Genomic DNA, 14,015 nt, shown 5'->3' with positions numbered 1-14,015 from the left:
GGTAACGAATGTTCTTTTCATTGAAATTGCATTCAATTATCATGTGAAATTTGGAATTTTTATTAAAATTTCGTGAACGAAACTATGACGACATTGTCTAAGACTCTTCTACTTGCTATGGATTACGTCATCTCGTCGGGAATAATTTGTCAAGAGGTTGCAAGGACAGAGAACGCCGAGTCCGCATGATTCTACGGTACGCGGCCTCCTTTTCAGAAAATCGGCCACGAGAAAAAAAGATCACAGCACGTCAATATAATTAATGATTCATCTGGTTGTTTCAGTCACGACGAAGGGAAGACGGACTCGCTGGTTCTTGCAACTGGTCCTCCGGAAAAACATCGTTTACTGGCATGACGTTGGCAGAGAGACTTCGATTCCCACGTGCGCCACGAATATTCGGTGCTCGGGGAATATCTACGAGTACCTTTCATTTTAAAAACAGCATAAACTTCTGAATATATATTTAAGCTTATTGACAATTTCAATTATATTGACATAACGTCATTCTAATTCTCAATTTCACGTTCGTGTTACATGTTACACTTATTTTTTCATCCCCTTTCTCTCAAACCTATTGACGTCAATATCCTCAATGAACGGTTCTGTATATTCTATTCAAATCAATATGTTCGGCAAACATATTGTCAATATGTATTTATTTAGTGATTTTAAAAACGTGGATGTAATGTTTGATCATGCTTAAAACCAGTGTCACAATGAAGCTCTGTTCTTCGTTTCGATCTCCAAAAGATTTATTCACTTTACCTGCTACTTTCTTTTTAGATTGCCAGCAGTGCTACGTAAATCACTTGGAAATTGCAACTGAAGGCCAAATTACCAAAAAAAAAAAAAATTCATCAATTACATTCTCTGAAAATTTTTAATAAAAGTAATATTAGCAAAACTTCAATTTTAAGTGAGGAAATATTTTCGGAGTCGAGGTGATCGACATCGATGAATTTGACCATTGTGGCATTTCACGTAGCTTATACCGTAACCGAAGGAATCAATTTAATACAAAAACATTTCATTTGACTACCTCCAAACTGTGTTACCAATAAATGCAACACAAAAGTATAAAGTATAGTTATATACAAGTACACCGATATCAGTCCAAAGCCAATTGCACCAGCGAACAACACACGAGCCAACAGTAACAAAACCCAGTTCAGCGACTAATCGTTCGTCGGCGTCGCGACGTCAAACGTCGATAGACCGTTGTCGCGTTTCTCGCTTCCTTCGGTTCGAGGGAACGCGGTCGTACATCGAGTCGCATCCGGGCGAATGTAATCGCGCCAGTGTACGCCGACAATGAGCGCAGTTAGCGTACACGGTGCATCAGGATGCCGGTACACGCGCGCTGGAACGGAGACAGGGAGCCGAAGACAAACGGCGAATGAGGAGAAAGACAGAGATGAAAAGGGAGAAAGACGCGGTAACGGCGTCGTCGTCGTCGTCGTCGTCGGCGTTACATTATATAATGACACAGAACGGATTAATCCTAGCGGCGGCGTCGCGGCGGCAACTCGGCCAGCATAATAGATATGCTCTTTCTTTGTTTCGTCCGTTCATAATGGCCGCGCCTCGCAAGAAAACGCGGAACACGGAGCATTATGCACTCCGCCGAGACGAACCAGAATAAACCGGGTCTGAATAGCTCTCTGAGTTTGTTTCCTTTCCTATTCCCTCCCTCCCCCCCTCCTCCCCCCGCCGTTCCACCTTTCTTTCTTTTCTCTCCTTTCTCCACGCTCTTTCTTTCCCCCTATTCTCCTCTCTTCTCCACTTCGCTTTTCTTCGTGCCACCCATCCGCCGTTCTTTCACCATCCCCCGTTTCAACGAAGATGCACAGCGGCTTGATTTCGTTCTTTGCCGTCTTTGTCTCGTCTTCTGATCGATTGCTAAGTTTTTCGAGATTGAGGTAGGGTCGGCCATTCTTTTCGTCGGCCGTTGCGATCGGCGGATAATTATTACGGATGATATCGATACTGGATGTTTGATATATTTCTTTGGAGAAAGAAGGGGTAGATAATTGAAGATACTTGTACCATACTAGAGTATCTTTAATAGATTTTTAACAGATCTGTTGTGGGAAGAATTTCTGTTTCTACAGAGAATAGGGTAGATATGAGATCAAGGGGTGGGATCGACAAGCGAAATATTCCATAATATGTATGAGATATATACGAAGATGAAAATCGAAATAAATAAATAAAGGATCGAATATGTGGTTCTACGCCGAACATTTTGTTCCTCTGCATGCGTGCTTTCGTACGGATCTATGGTTCAAAGGACGATCTTCTTAACGACCGTATCAATTCGCATTTTCTCCCATTCACGCGCCTCTTAATCCTCGACGCGGCGGTGCACAACGGTCCTGGGTCCTTCTTCAGGATTTTTATGCCTAGTCTCACCGCAAGCTATATCCACGACAACCGACATAAATCGTCGCGCGCGTCGACTTACTTTGAAACGACGCATATGACTCCGGGGATCGTGAATGTGTCGAGTCTATTTTAGAAATGAACGATAACGGGTGGTTAATAAGTGATGGAAGATTTCAAGGTGATAAAATTAGAATTAATGGAAAGAGGAGTGGAAATTTGAATATTGTACTTTTACAATCACGAACGATTGTTAGAGTAAATTAAAAAAAAAATTTATATAAATATTATCGCATGAAAAGAGGTAGCCACCGATGTGTTTGCAAGTATAATTTTAGAAAATTCTTTGACGATATTTCCATAATAAAAAGTAATTAAAAGAATTGTAATTATTAAGGAAACAGTGTTGTTATGTAGAAGCGAATAACGATTGAATTAAATTATTATAATTAGTATTGTAAGATGAGATGCGTTAAAGTGAGGAAGTGTACAAGTCTATCAGGGAATTCTACATTATCTGTCTAATAAAGATACTGTAATAAATGGAACGTCTGCCTAATAAAGACGTGCAATAAATGGAACGAATAATAATTAACGATAATAAGCAACTATGCAATCATATACTTATGTAATAACAGTATCGTGTAATATAATAGAAATGAAAAGAGAACTAAATCTTAACGAGCAAATTTGCAACTCTAATATTAAAAAAGTATTATAACAACCAAGAATATGAATCGTCTATAATCTAAAACGTTTTTCAATCAATTTCAGGAAAATTGATGCAGTTATAAATATAAGAATGAAGGGAAGAATAAATTTCAATGATTAAGAAAGCTGTAAGTGAAGTTAATTTTGAACTCATTTCCGCGCGCCGCAATAAAAAAAAAATCTGCCTTCAATTTCAAGGAAATTAATTGGAAATAGCATGGACGAATAATGACAGAGAAGTGGCAATACATTTATGTCGCGAGCTTTCAAGAATTTTAATTAGAATCGAATAAAAAGAGACGAGTTTTTAGTTTCCATGCATGTTCATTGATAGAATCGATCCATTGAATGCGTCGAAAATTAACATGAAAATTACCTTTGGTGAACACTTTGTCCCACTACTCATTATTAAGTTTACAATTGCATTTCAATTATAACACAAGAATGCTAATTATACTTCTAACAATTGTACGATATTAGTAATAACATAATTACACGCCGGTAATTACCATATAATAAATAGCAGCATTTGCGACAATGTTTCAATTCCATCACTTAATATTTATAAATGGTAATCAAACAGCTGCAAAAGTTTCCTCATCGAGGAAATAATTTTATCAATAAAAAAAAAAGAAAATTGAAAAATTGATATTAACAATATTTGTATCGCAAATTTGTAATTTTTACCATACTGCTAACAATAGGTATATAGATATATAATTTTGTTACGAAAAATTACAATCTCTTTCCCATTTCTTTCCGTTTAAACTGCATTTTACCTTCATCGCATTTTATTCCAGTTTTCTGTAAACGAAAATCACGAAAATTTCGATCAATCTTTTTAACACTAGAACCATGAAAATAATCAAACTATCCAATTTGTAATTCTTACAAAAATTTCACAAAACAAGCTGAACCAAAATTTTTTAAAATATTCCATCCGTTTTTATAAATTTGAGTGATTTCTGACACAATGCGTGCTTCACATCACACATTTTCAACAACTCTAATCCCAGCAGCTAAACCTTTTGGCAGCATTAAGGAAACAGAAAGCACATTTCGCCAAGCAAGCCAAGAGCTGTTCGAATAATTCGCCGAGCAAACCTCTTGACCGATTTTTATTTCGAGGAAACCGCTAAGAGAGCGAATCATTCGAGCAGCCGAATCCCTCGCAAAAAAGGTACCAAGAAACTTGCCGTCACAATGGGCGCAATTTTCAACAAACTTCCCGTGGAGGATACGCGTAAGTTGTGGAAACAGTTTCAGCCCGTTTGTCCGGCTGAAAGGTATGCAGGGCTGAAAGCCAACTTGGACCTTTCTCGCAAAGCCGGACCACTCGTTCGCTGTTAACTCACGGAAATGATCCGGAAGCTGGGACGGCCGAATCTGCAAGAGCTTCTGTCGGTCGTTATGCGAACGAGCCGCTACAACTTTCCGCTCGTCGACTCGCTTCCCGGGAGATAACGCGCGTAGCGAATCGAGCGTTCTCGTGGAGAAAAATCGCGCTTCGCTCCGCAATGCCTCGTAAACAGCTTAATCGAGTGGTTACCGGGGCCGGGGGAATAGAAAGGAGGATGTTGGAAAAAGTATGGTAAGATAGAAATCCTTGGACATCGAGCTCTTCGTTGGAAATTTCGCGCATTTCTTTTTCCTTTTTTAGGCATACAATAATGGTGGAAATTAATGTCGAAGAGGCGCAATTCTTATATCGCGTGTAAGAATATTGGTCTGTAGTATAAAGGAAAGAATGAAGAAAATTTTAAACGATAATTAAGATTAAATTACATTGCACAGATTTGTAAGATTAATTTGAACTTCGATGAACGAAACTGAACGATTAAATACGAACAAAAGTAAGAGAGAAAGTGTCTTGGAAACGTAGTATGAGATTAATAAAAAGCTGAAACTTTGAATTCCTGTAATCTCTGCTCTGAAAAATGAATCTATCTACGATACAGAAAGAAAACGATTATCCCAAAGACTCGAACCGAACCAAGAGATCGAGCGATAAAATGCAATCGTCGTAGAAAGAAGCTTCTTTCCCTGGGCGTCTCCAAGCGCGTCGCGAGAATGGCGGAACAATGGTCGATGAGGCAGCCAAGGATAATTAGAGGAATTCACCGAAAATTCTCTCGCCAACGTCGCGTCTTAAACACGCTTGGCACAAGACCCGAGCAACCACGGAAAACGCGGAAAAGGCGGAGTTACGAGTGGCAGAAGGTTTCCATTCCCGAGGGGTGAGTAACAGGGAACACGATGGCCGTAATCATCATAATGGGTAATTACACGTCTACCTGACGCTTCTGAGATGCCTGAGCTGAAGCGAGACGGAGGGTGAGAACGTGCACGTCGTGCACGTGCCAGTTTTCGTCGCCGGTGCCATTTAAATCCAGGGAATATGTAAATCCGGCGTTTATAAAGTCGTACATCAAGCTGAGCCTCGGTTCCGCCACGCGGAAGCAAAGGAAAGGGAAGGGGAAATGAAGGGAAGGCTGAACTTCACCCGCCAGAGGGATGAAAGCGACGGAACGAAGACAAGCCATTCGGCACATCGTTTACCAACCGCTTGTGACCGTACGGCGCAAATAAGAGGAACAAGAGAGAAAGAGAGAAAAGCGAGCTCACGGTTTCTTTTCCTTGCTGCCGTGCGATTGTTCGACGATCCTTCGGCGGCCGAATGTGCACTCCCATTCTCCTTGGGACATTTTGTTCGACGAAAATGGGTTCGTTTGCGTTAACACACCCTCCCCCTCTCACCCCCCTCCCCTTGCCCTGTGATAACGCGGCGACACATTGTTCCCTGTGATTCTGTACCGCGGTAAATGAATCTTGGACGGAGGGGAACGCGAGGGGCGAGAGAGCGCGTAAGACGGAAGGGTGTGTTTCGTCAACGCGACGGCAACGTCGACGCGTTGAATACCGGCGCAACAAACGCGTCATAATGCCGGACGGAACAATGCCCGGTTTTGTCGCCGGCGAATTGTTCGTTTCGATGCACGACATACATTTTATGTTATTTTATACAATCGGCTTCGGGTTTCGCGCATGCATATAGGCACACGAGCGCGCGCAGGGGGTGGATTGCGGGAACAATGCGGAGAAAAACGGGCGTCACGGACAAAGCTATTGAAATAAGAACTGAAATGTCCCCGGAACAGGGCCGAATTGCGCTACATTGAAAAATTACATCGCTCGGATTCGCCAACCGAATTCAAGCATTTTCCTTTTTTTTTCTTTTTTTTTTATAAGCGCGTTGTTCTTTCGCCTGCTCTCTGTCTTTGCCGCATTCGACACGAAATGACGGTCCAGAGAAAAGGTGGAGATTAATTGTCGGTAGCGGGATTTGATCTCGTCTGAACTCGTTTCCTTTTTCCATGCTCTCGGCAAGTTTCAGCGCGGAGATTCAGGTAGATGATGGTTCGGAGATTTGGATATATCGAAGTTATTCTAGAATGAACGTTTGTTACTCTAGTTTCGAATAGAAGAATGAAAATTTCGTCGATGGAAGCGTACGAATAGAGAATGCGTTAAATCGGCATGTGCTCCAATATAAATAATAACCACGTGGAGAAAGTACATTTTTCTTTAAATGGAAGAAGCAGGACACCTTGCGTGCAAGGGATGACAATCGTGGAGGGTTGCGGAGAGAAAGCAAGAGTGGTGGACGATAGACAGGTTTGGATCGAATCTGCATGCCAAAACCACGTCTCCCTTGGATGCCTGCGATGTCGAGTACGATTCGCATAACGCGGTGGGCTTCTCTCCTTTGCCTCGACGCACTCAGCCGAGCATCGTGCGCAAGGGATGAAGTTTGTCGCGTGCTCGATAGAGAATAATTCCATTCAGCGAATTTTCCGACTGACCGACCGCGTGAGCCAAAGGGACGCCGGATCCGTTTCGAGGAACCGCACTGGAAAGTATGGAAAATTCGTGCGATTCCCGTGGCTTCCGGCTGGTTACCGCGCCTTTTGTGTCTTAGACACGACAGGTCTTTGTTCTCGTCGAAATATCTCGTTTTATTGGCACTCGGCGATGTAATTTAGTACGATAAAATAGCTTTAATGGCCTCGTACTCGACAGAATTTACGAAGTAAAAATCTAACTTCTCGTAAGGACTTTAATAAATTCGCAAATGTATTTTTACAGAGCAAGAAAATTTAATAGTGAATGTATCGTATCGAACGTCGTTCAATTTGTCGGCAAACGAAATTTATCTCTCGTTTTGGCTTTCCGACTGTCAACACCGACTTACTTTCGTAGAAAATACAATTCAAATGATCATCAAACTCATCAACTTCGTGTTCCATCTAATCAATTAATCCAGAATGGCACGTAAGATGTCGAGCAACGAAATTCTACCAAAAGTCTGTCGGCTATTGCCTTCGTTCATTCAAACGAGAAACATAAAGACGATTCGAAACGTCTTCTCGCCGTCTTGAGCGCCTGCAGGCCGCGGAGAGTGGATGAAAAAGCGGGAGGGAGCAAGTGGAGCATCCACGACGGGGGCAAGACTCGACACCTCGCCACAAGCAGAAAGAGCACCCCGGGCCGACTTATTAAGTCGAAAAGTTGCGCGTCACATCCCCCATCCCCTTTCGCCTCGGCCGAGTTCGCCGAGTTAACGGTAGCTGGTGAACCCTCTCTTCTCTCACCTCTTCCCTCCTCCCTCGTCTTTGGTCGCCTTATCGCTGTTTCGCTTTCAATTTATTACCACTCGGCAAATAATTACCGACAAGAGAGCGGCGGCGACGACGACGACGACGACAGGCTACTCTCTCATCGTCGTCGTCGTCGTCGTCGTCGTTCTTCGAATAACGGTGTGCGCGCGGCAGCTCGCCTTATTGAGCCGAAGAATGTATTCAGCTGGTGGTTGAATCGTCGTTAGAGAAAGGGACAAGGAGAACGAAAGAGAGAACGAAAGTCATTCAGGTGTGAGTTAATAAAAAAGCATTTCGAGGTACGAGCGAACGGATGCCAAGTGGCTGACTGCCGCGGCGGCGACGTTCACCTCTATAGCATAGAGACGTTCCCTCCTTGCTCACCGATGCGGCCGCGACCGATATTTTCCCTCCTCTTGCGCAACGAGCTTCCAAGCCTCGGAACGTGAATCGAGGTTCGCGGACGAAAAGGACAGCCAGACGACGACGACGACGACGACGACGACGACGACGACGACGACGATTCCTTTGCTGGCTTCCAGCCTGCCTTTTTCCCCCGAGGGGAACGTAGGTACTTGGTTTATGTACTTCATGGTACGTATTAAGGCACGACGAGAGGGTGGTTTGCGGGTGTAGGACAGAAGAATTAAGGGATAGGGAGAGAGTTTGATGAAAGATTGAAGAGTGGATGGATTTGGAGATTAAGATGTTGGCAGTGTTGTTGAAAATGTTACACATTTAATTGGAGAATCGAAGGGTCGCGAGATATTTTGCAGAAATAATATGAAATATGGTAAACCCTTACTTGCCTTCGACTTCTTATTTTGTACAAATACGTCCATTGTTATATTTAGAATCTTTTATCTCTGGTTTATTCATTTATGGTATATTAGAAATCTGGGGTTAAAGTGTCGAGTACTGTTGTAGGTACCCGTTTTTTCTCTTGATGCCGACAACGTGCAGAAACTGTGTACAGTTAACGATCACGATGAAACGCGTTGTCAGAAAGCGCACGATACACGAAGCACGACGCGAACCAATAAGAGTCCGCTATGAAACTCGTACGCGCAACGTCGCGAATGCTCCTTCGAATCATTTATTTACTTATATATATATATATATATTTCCTTCTTTCCTCCGGTTGTTTGATTTCTTTTTTCTTTCTTTCACGTTTGTTCTTTACTTCTTTTTGCTCGTTCGTCGAAAGGTTTTGTTGGTTCGGTTGTTATCGCGGTTATATCGGTGGCGAGGGTGTAAGAGGAGGACGTGGACAATGGCGAAATCCCAATGGCGAAACGGCTTGAATAAGCGTATAATATTCAATGTGTAATAATGAGGCATTGTAGAGGGGTAAAAGAAAACGCGAATATAGAATGCAATTAGGGAAACAATTCCGTTTATTTTCTGCCGGCGCTGCCGGTGTATTGCGATATTATTTAAGGAAGGTTTCACCGTTCGGGAAGGAAACGTTACGGTGTGCGGTTCCCGTTTTAAATATCGTGCAAGGAGAATGAGGCGGATAACGGAACGTGGCCGGGGCGGAGGGGGCGGCAGGGCAGAAAGTATTTTCGTTGGGATATAATAATTAAAACGAGGCGGAACAACGGGCCGCGTTCAGGTCGCACGAATGTTACCGCCCTTCGACGCGTATTGTATCGGCCGGCATTGTGATTCTAGAATTCCTGATTTATTATGGAAATACGGTGGTGCGCGGGGATTGTTAAGGGTGTAGTTTACGATTAACAACGAAAACGCTTGTTGAAAGCGGATCGGCGAATGCCGAGAAGAAAATACTCGATTCGCATTGATCATCTGTGATACGCGCTTTGCGACGAGATTTCCTGAAAACGGTTTCACACGTGCGATTAATTAATTCGCCAACTTTCTTGATTCGTCATATCGTCTCCGATGGTATTGCGAAATAGAAATTTTTCACGAATATATTTGCGCGCGTTGAGCGTGGGATTTTTGGAACTTTCATTAGCAACGAGAGGCACAACTGTGACAATTACATTGGTAAAATTTGAAACTGTACGTAGGTGTAGGAAAAACATTTAACTGACGAATTAACTATGGAAAAATCAGAAGGATTAGATGTTTAAATATCTTTCGAATCTCTGCGAAATAATCTTCAAAGATTTTCATCAACTGCTTATGTACACATTCATTTCATTCTACGAATGTTTCAATACTTTCATGTATAACAAGTCGACACCGTTGGATCTCTCTGTCGAATAACTATTCTTCGTTAATAAGAACCACCTCCCTTAAATAACTAACGGCAAGAACATTCCGCTTCTTCAAGCTCTCGTTAAATGAAGCTTTGAAAAAAGAAAAAAGGAGCGCCAGAAACATCGCTCTAGAAACTATTATTGCAAACACTCTCTGTTAATTCCGACGACCTTCCCCTGCCAGGCGTTCCTTTAATTCGCCTCGAAACGTTCCGCGATTCTCCGCGAGGAGTGCAGTTTCATTGTTCGCCGCGCGGCGTGCATGCAAGCTTCTCTCGTACTCGTCGACGGTCGTCGAGCGGGCACGACAGGCGCACGGTGAAAAAAGCGCCGACGAAAATTCGGAATTTCGCCCACTCCAAGTCGTCTCGAGGCGCGGAGGCCTCGCGCGGAACACGAGGAACGAAAAGAGAGAGAGAGAGAGAGAGAGGGTAGAGGAAGTTGCAGCGGTGCGTGTACATAATGCGCGTTTTTCCGGGACGACGAGAATTCCTGTCGCCCTTCTCGCCGATTCTCCCTTTCTTTCCCACCCCCTTTTCCTCTAAGTCGCGCAAAATTCCCTGTTCTCGCCCGTTTTTCAGCCCGTTGTTTGTCTCCTCTCCTCCCTCCTACCTTTCTTCCTTCCTTCTTCGCGCTTTTCCCTCCACTGTTGCACGATCTTTCTTTCGTTTTGCGTCTCTCTGCCGGAAACTGCGTTATCGCGAGTTGAACTTGCGATAAATAAGACGGACAATACAACTGTTACGTTGTATATGAAAATGAATAGTTAGAAGAAATGATTTCACAATGAAATTCAAGTTTCTAATGTGAATTTCCAAAGAAATAAACGACTAAATAGCTGTCTACGAACATGGGTGTTTGATAAAATGTAATTAATCGATATTACTACAGATTTCATTTACACGAAGAAAATTTTAGGTACGATTAAGACTGTTTTTTTTTTTTTATCTAATTATTGATTAACAATTTCATTATATATCGATGTCGCTATTTCAAAATTCGAGTAATCTTCGAGAAATTTATCTCGCATTTCTGACGTTGCAAAGCAAAATTTATTTCTGTTGAACTGTTATAAAATTGAAAGTGCAATTAAGGTGTTGCAGTCACTCGTTTGAACGCGATTATACGAACGAAAAGTCGTAACTGAACGTGTAGGTTTCTGTCGTACGAATTGTAATAAACTAACTATCCATTGACAAGCTTATGTAGACATTTCCCTCTGTAATATTTATAAATCGTTTTAACTCCACAACTGCTCTCCAGATCTTCATTTCAAATTTTCGCTTTCACTAGATTCCATTTTACTCGAGTCGTAACTTCGAAACATAGAGCGTAAAAATACAAAACGCACATAGGAAACATATATTCCGAAATATAGAACACACGGAACAGAAAACGCGTAGGCTAAGTCGTCGAACGAGCCTCGAGTCCCAAGGGAATCAGCAGGCTGCATGGTTGCACCGAGCGACCGTGCGTCTAATTTATTGAAATAACTCTAATTTATCGCGTGTCCCGTGGCCGGGCCAGTTGCTCGGGACTTCCAGGAATCCACGAAATCTATCGAACAGTCCTCGGCCACGCGTAATATACACGCTGCTCGCCCGCTCGTCGAGAATTATCTCGGCGTGACGCAGTCACCCTTATCTCTATATAATTCTTCCGGAATAACCATTACGGGCCACAGGTGCCTGCCGACTCTCTCGTACCACCTTCTTTCACGTCGCACGATATATACTGGCCGCGTTTTCGCGTGCTTAATCGCGATTATCCCGGCGTTACACGCGTGTAAGCACTGGCAGCGTAAGAACTTCGGAAATAATGTTCTGAACGTGGAGAAATTAATACGTTTATGATGCTGCTAATATTTCTCTCGTTTGCGAATGCATCGCACTGTACAGTACCAGTTTCCAAAAGTGGTTCACAATCCGTCGATTATTTTCATTTTACTTTCCTTCCGTGGGCTCTATATAAGAGGGTAATTTCTGTTCAGAAAAGTGAGAGAAGATTTCAATGTAAATCCCTCTATTTTTTATTCTTAGTTTGAATGTGAAGGAAACAAACACGAAACTAGTAAACTGAACTACTGAGTACAGAAGTATAGAAAAAGCTTTCTTTATGACTGGCATAAAAATTTTGTGCAATTCAAAATCAATGATGAGAATGTCGATAATAATTTTCTTTTTTTTTAGTCCAATAATTGGCATGTGCAAATATTACTTAATATATATTTCATTTTCTTGATCTGTATCGCAAAAATTCGTTGAACGCGTTGTTGTGCTCACCTTGTGTAATTTTCACGGAAGACACGGAATCAGTGAACAGTATAAACTTCGCGTCGCTGGACACAGGTGTTAGCGAGTTAACAAAGTGACTGCACGCGCGTTTCGTTCTAGCATTACACACGTGCCAGTGCGAGAACGAAAAGGGTGAAAAGAAAGAGAAAATGAGACACGCGTCGGAAAAACACTGGACAAAAGTTACGAGCGATGTTCACGAGTATAGAAGGAGGATGTGTGTACGAAGGCAATTAAAAATCGGGCGAATAATCAAATAAAACGATAAGGTGCAATTTCAGTCGCGCCGAGCTAATACAAAAAGAATGAAGAAACACATCTGAAAAATAATCAAGACCCCTGGAAAATTTAATAAATCGAGCTTCAATATACACCGCACCCGAGCTTCAATGTACACGCTGCATGCTCAAAGACGTGCTTTTCGAAAGGGACAGTAACAGAAGTAACAGAAAACAAGATCCGTATATACGATTCGGGGGCAAACGAAAAATCAAGCTGGCAAAAAGGAAACAGCGTCGAACAACGTCCGACAGCCGTTAACACCAGAAACAACGTAACACTGTTGGAACACGAAAAAAGTTCGGGGCACGTCGAGGTGAGGAAAAAGTGAGAAACGTGACGGCGCGGGTGGAAAATTAAAAATCAACCCTACCGGAGTAGAGAAAGACAGAGGAAGAAAAAAAAGGAGAAAAAGAGAAAAGGGGCGTAGCACGTTCGAAAACTCGCGCAACACACGCAATGCAACAACGTCGAAAGAGAGAATTAAAAGTTTGGTCGGCGAGAGAGGCGAGAGGACAAAATTAAAGATCGAGTAACAGGAGAAAGGGTGGAAGGGTGGAGAGCGGAGAGGCACGAAAAAAAATAGGGGGAGGGAGGGTTAGAGGTTTAATTTAGTGTCCGAGTGCACGCGGCCTCGGTATAAATATTTTTATTTATCCGTGGGCAACGCTGCACGGCGTCTAGCGGCGTATGGTGGCGTATGGTGGTGCGACGGTGGAGTTGGTGGTGGTGCGTCCGCGGAAATAAGCCGGTAATTTACGTCCATGAGGCGGCCACGGATGCCCCCGTTGGGAATTTTCGGTCGATTTATGGGATTCCAGCGTCGACCACGAAAGTGTAGAATTAAAGAACACATTGTGCCTGCCGCGGCTGTGTACTACACGCACGCTGCGTTACGTTCATTCGATAAAAATGCGGATTAGAGGGGACAGCGTGGTCCTCTCTTTCTGGATAGAAAGATTCGACGTTCGCATTGTATCAATTATACTTGTATTGATCTGCAGAGAAACTTTCAAAACTCTGTCCTATCATCTGCATTTATAAATTGAATTTCTGTTCGTACGTTTCGGTAAATTACTTTTAAATTCAGAAATAAGATTGTTGACGAATAAGATGTATTATTTGACATAGTCATTGATCTGTTTCTTATTTGACAGCGAGGAATTGTTGTTCAACTTTCTGGATCGAATGGAATTAATTTTCCTTTTTGTTTTCTGTTTTCTGACAACCGCAATTTACATATGTCTATAAACTTATATGATTACTTATATGATACTGTTTCGTCAAATCTTTCAATTCTCTCTCTTTTATTTTATTAATTTTAATTTTTCATTTACTTTGATTCATCATTCGTTATATTTAATTTTTTACTTCAACATTTAATTCTAAATATTAATTTACTCGCATCACTCAGGTTGAGAGATGATACTCATTCGTCACTTAGTCTAGTGTGCAAT

The sequence above is a fragment of the Frieseomelitta varia genome, unplaced genomic scaffold, assembly GCF_011392965.1.
Source record: "Frieseomelitta varia isolate USP_RPSP 00005682 unplaced genomic scaffold, Fvar_1.2 scaffold_293, whole genome shotgun sequence".
Lineage (NCBI taxonomy): Eukaryota > Metazoa > Arthropoda > Insecta > Hymenoptera > Apidae > Frieseomelitta > Frieseomelitta varia.
The sequence above is the reverse complement of the archived record's forward strand: the minus strand, read 5'-3'. Positions refer to the sequence as shown.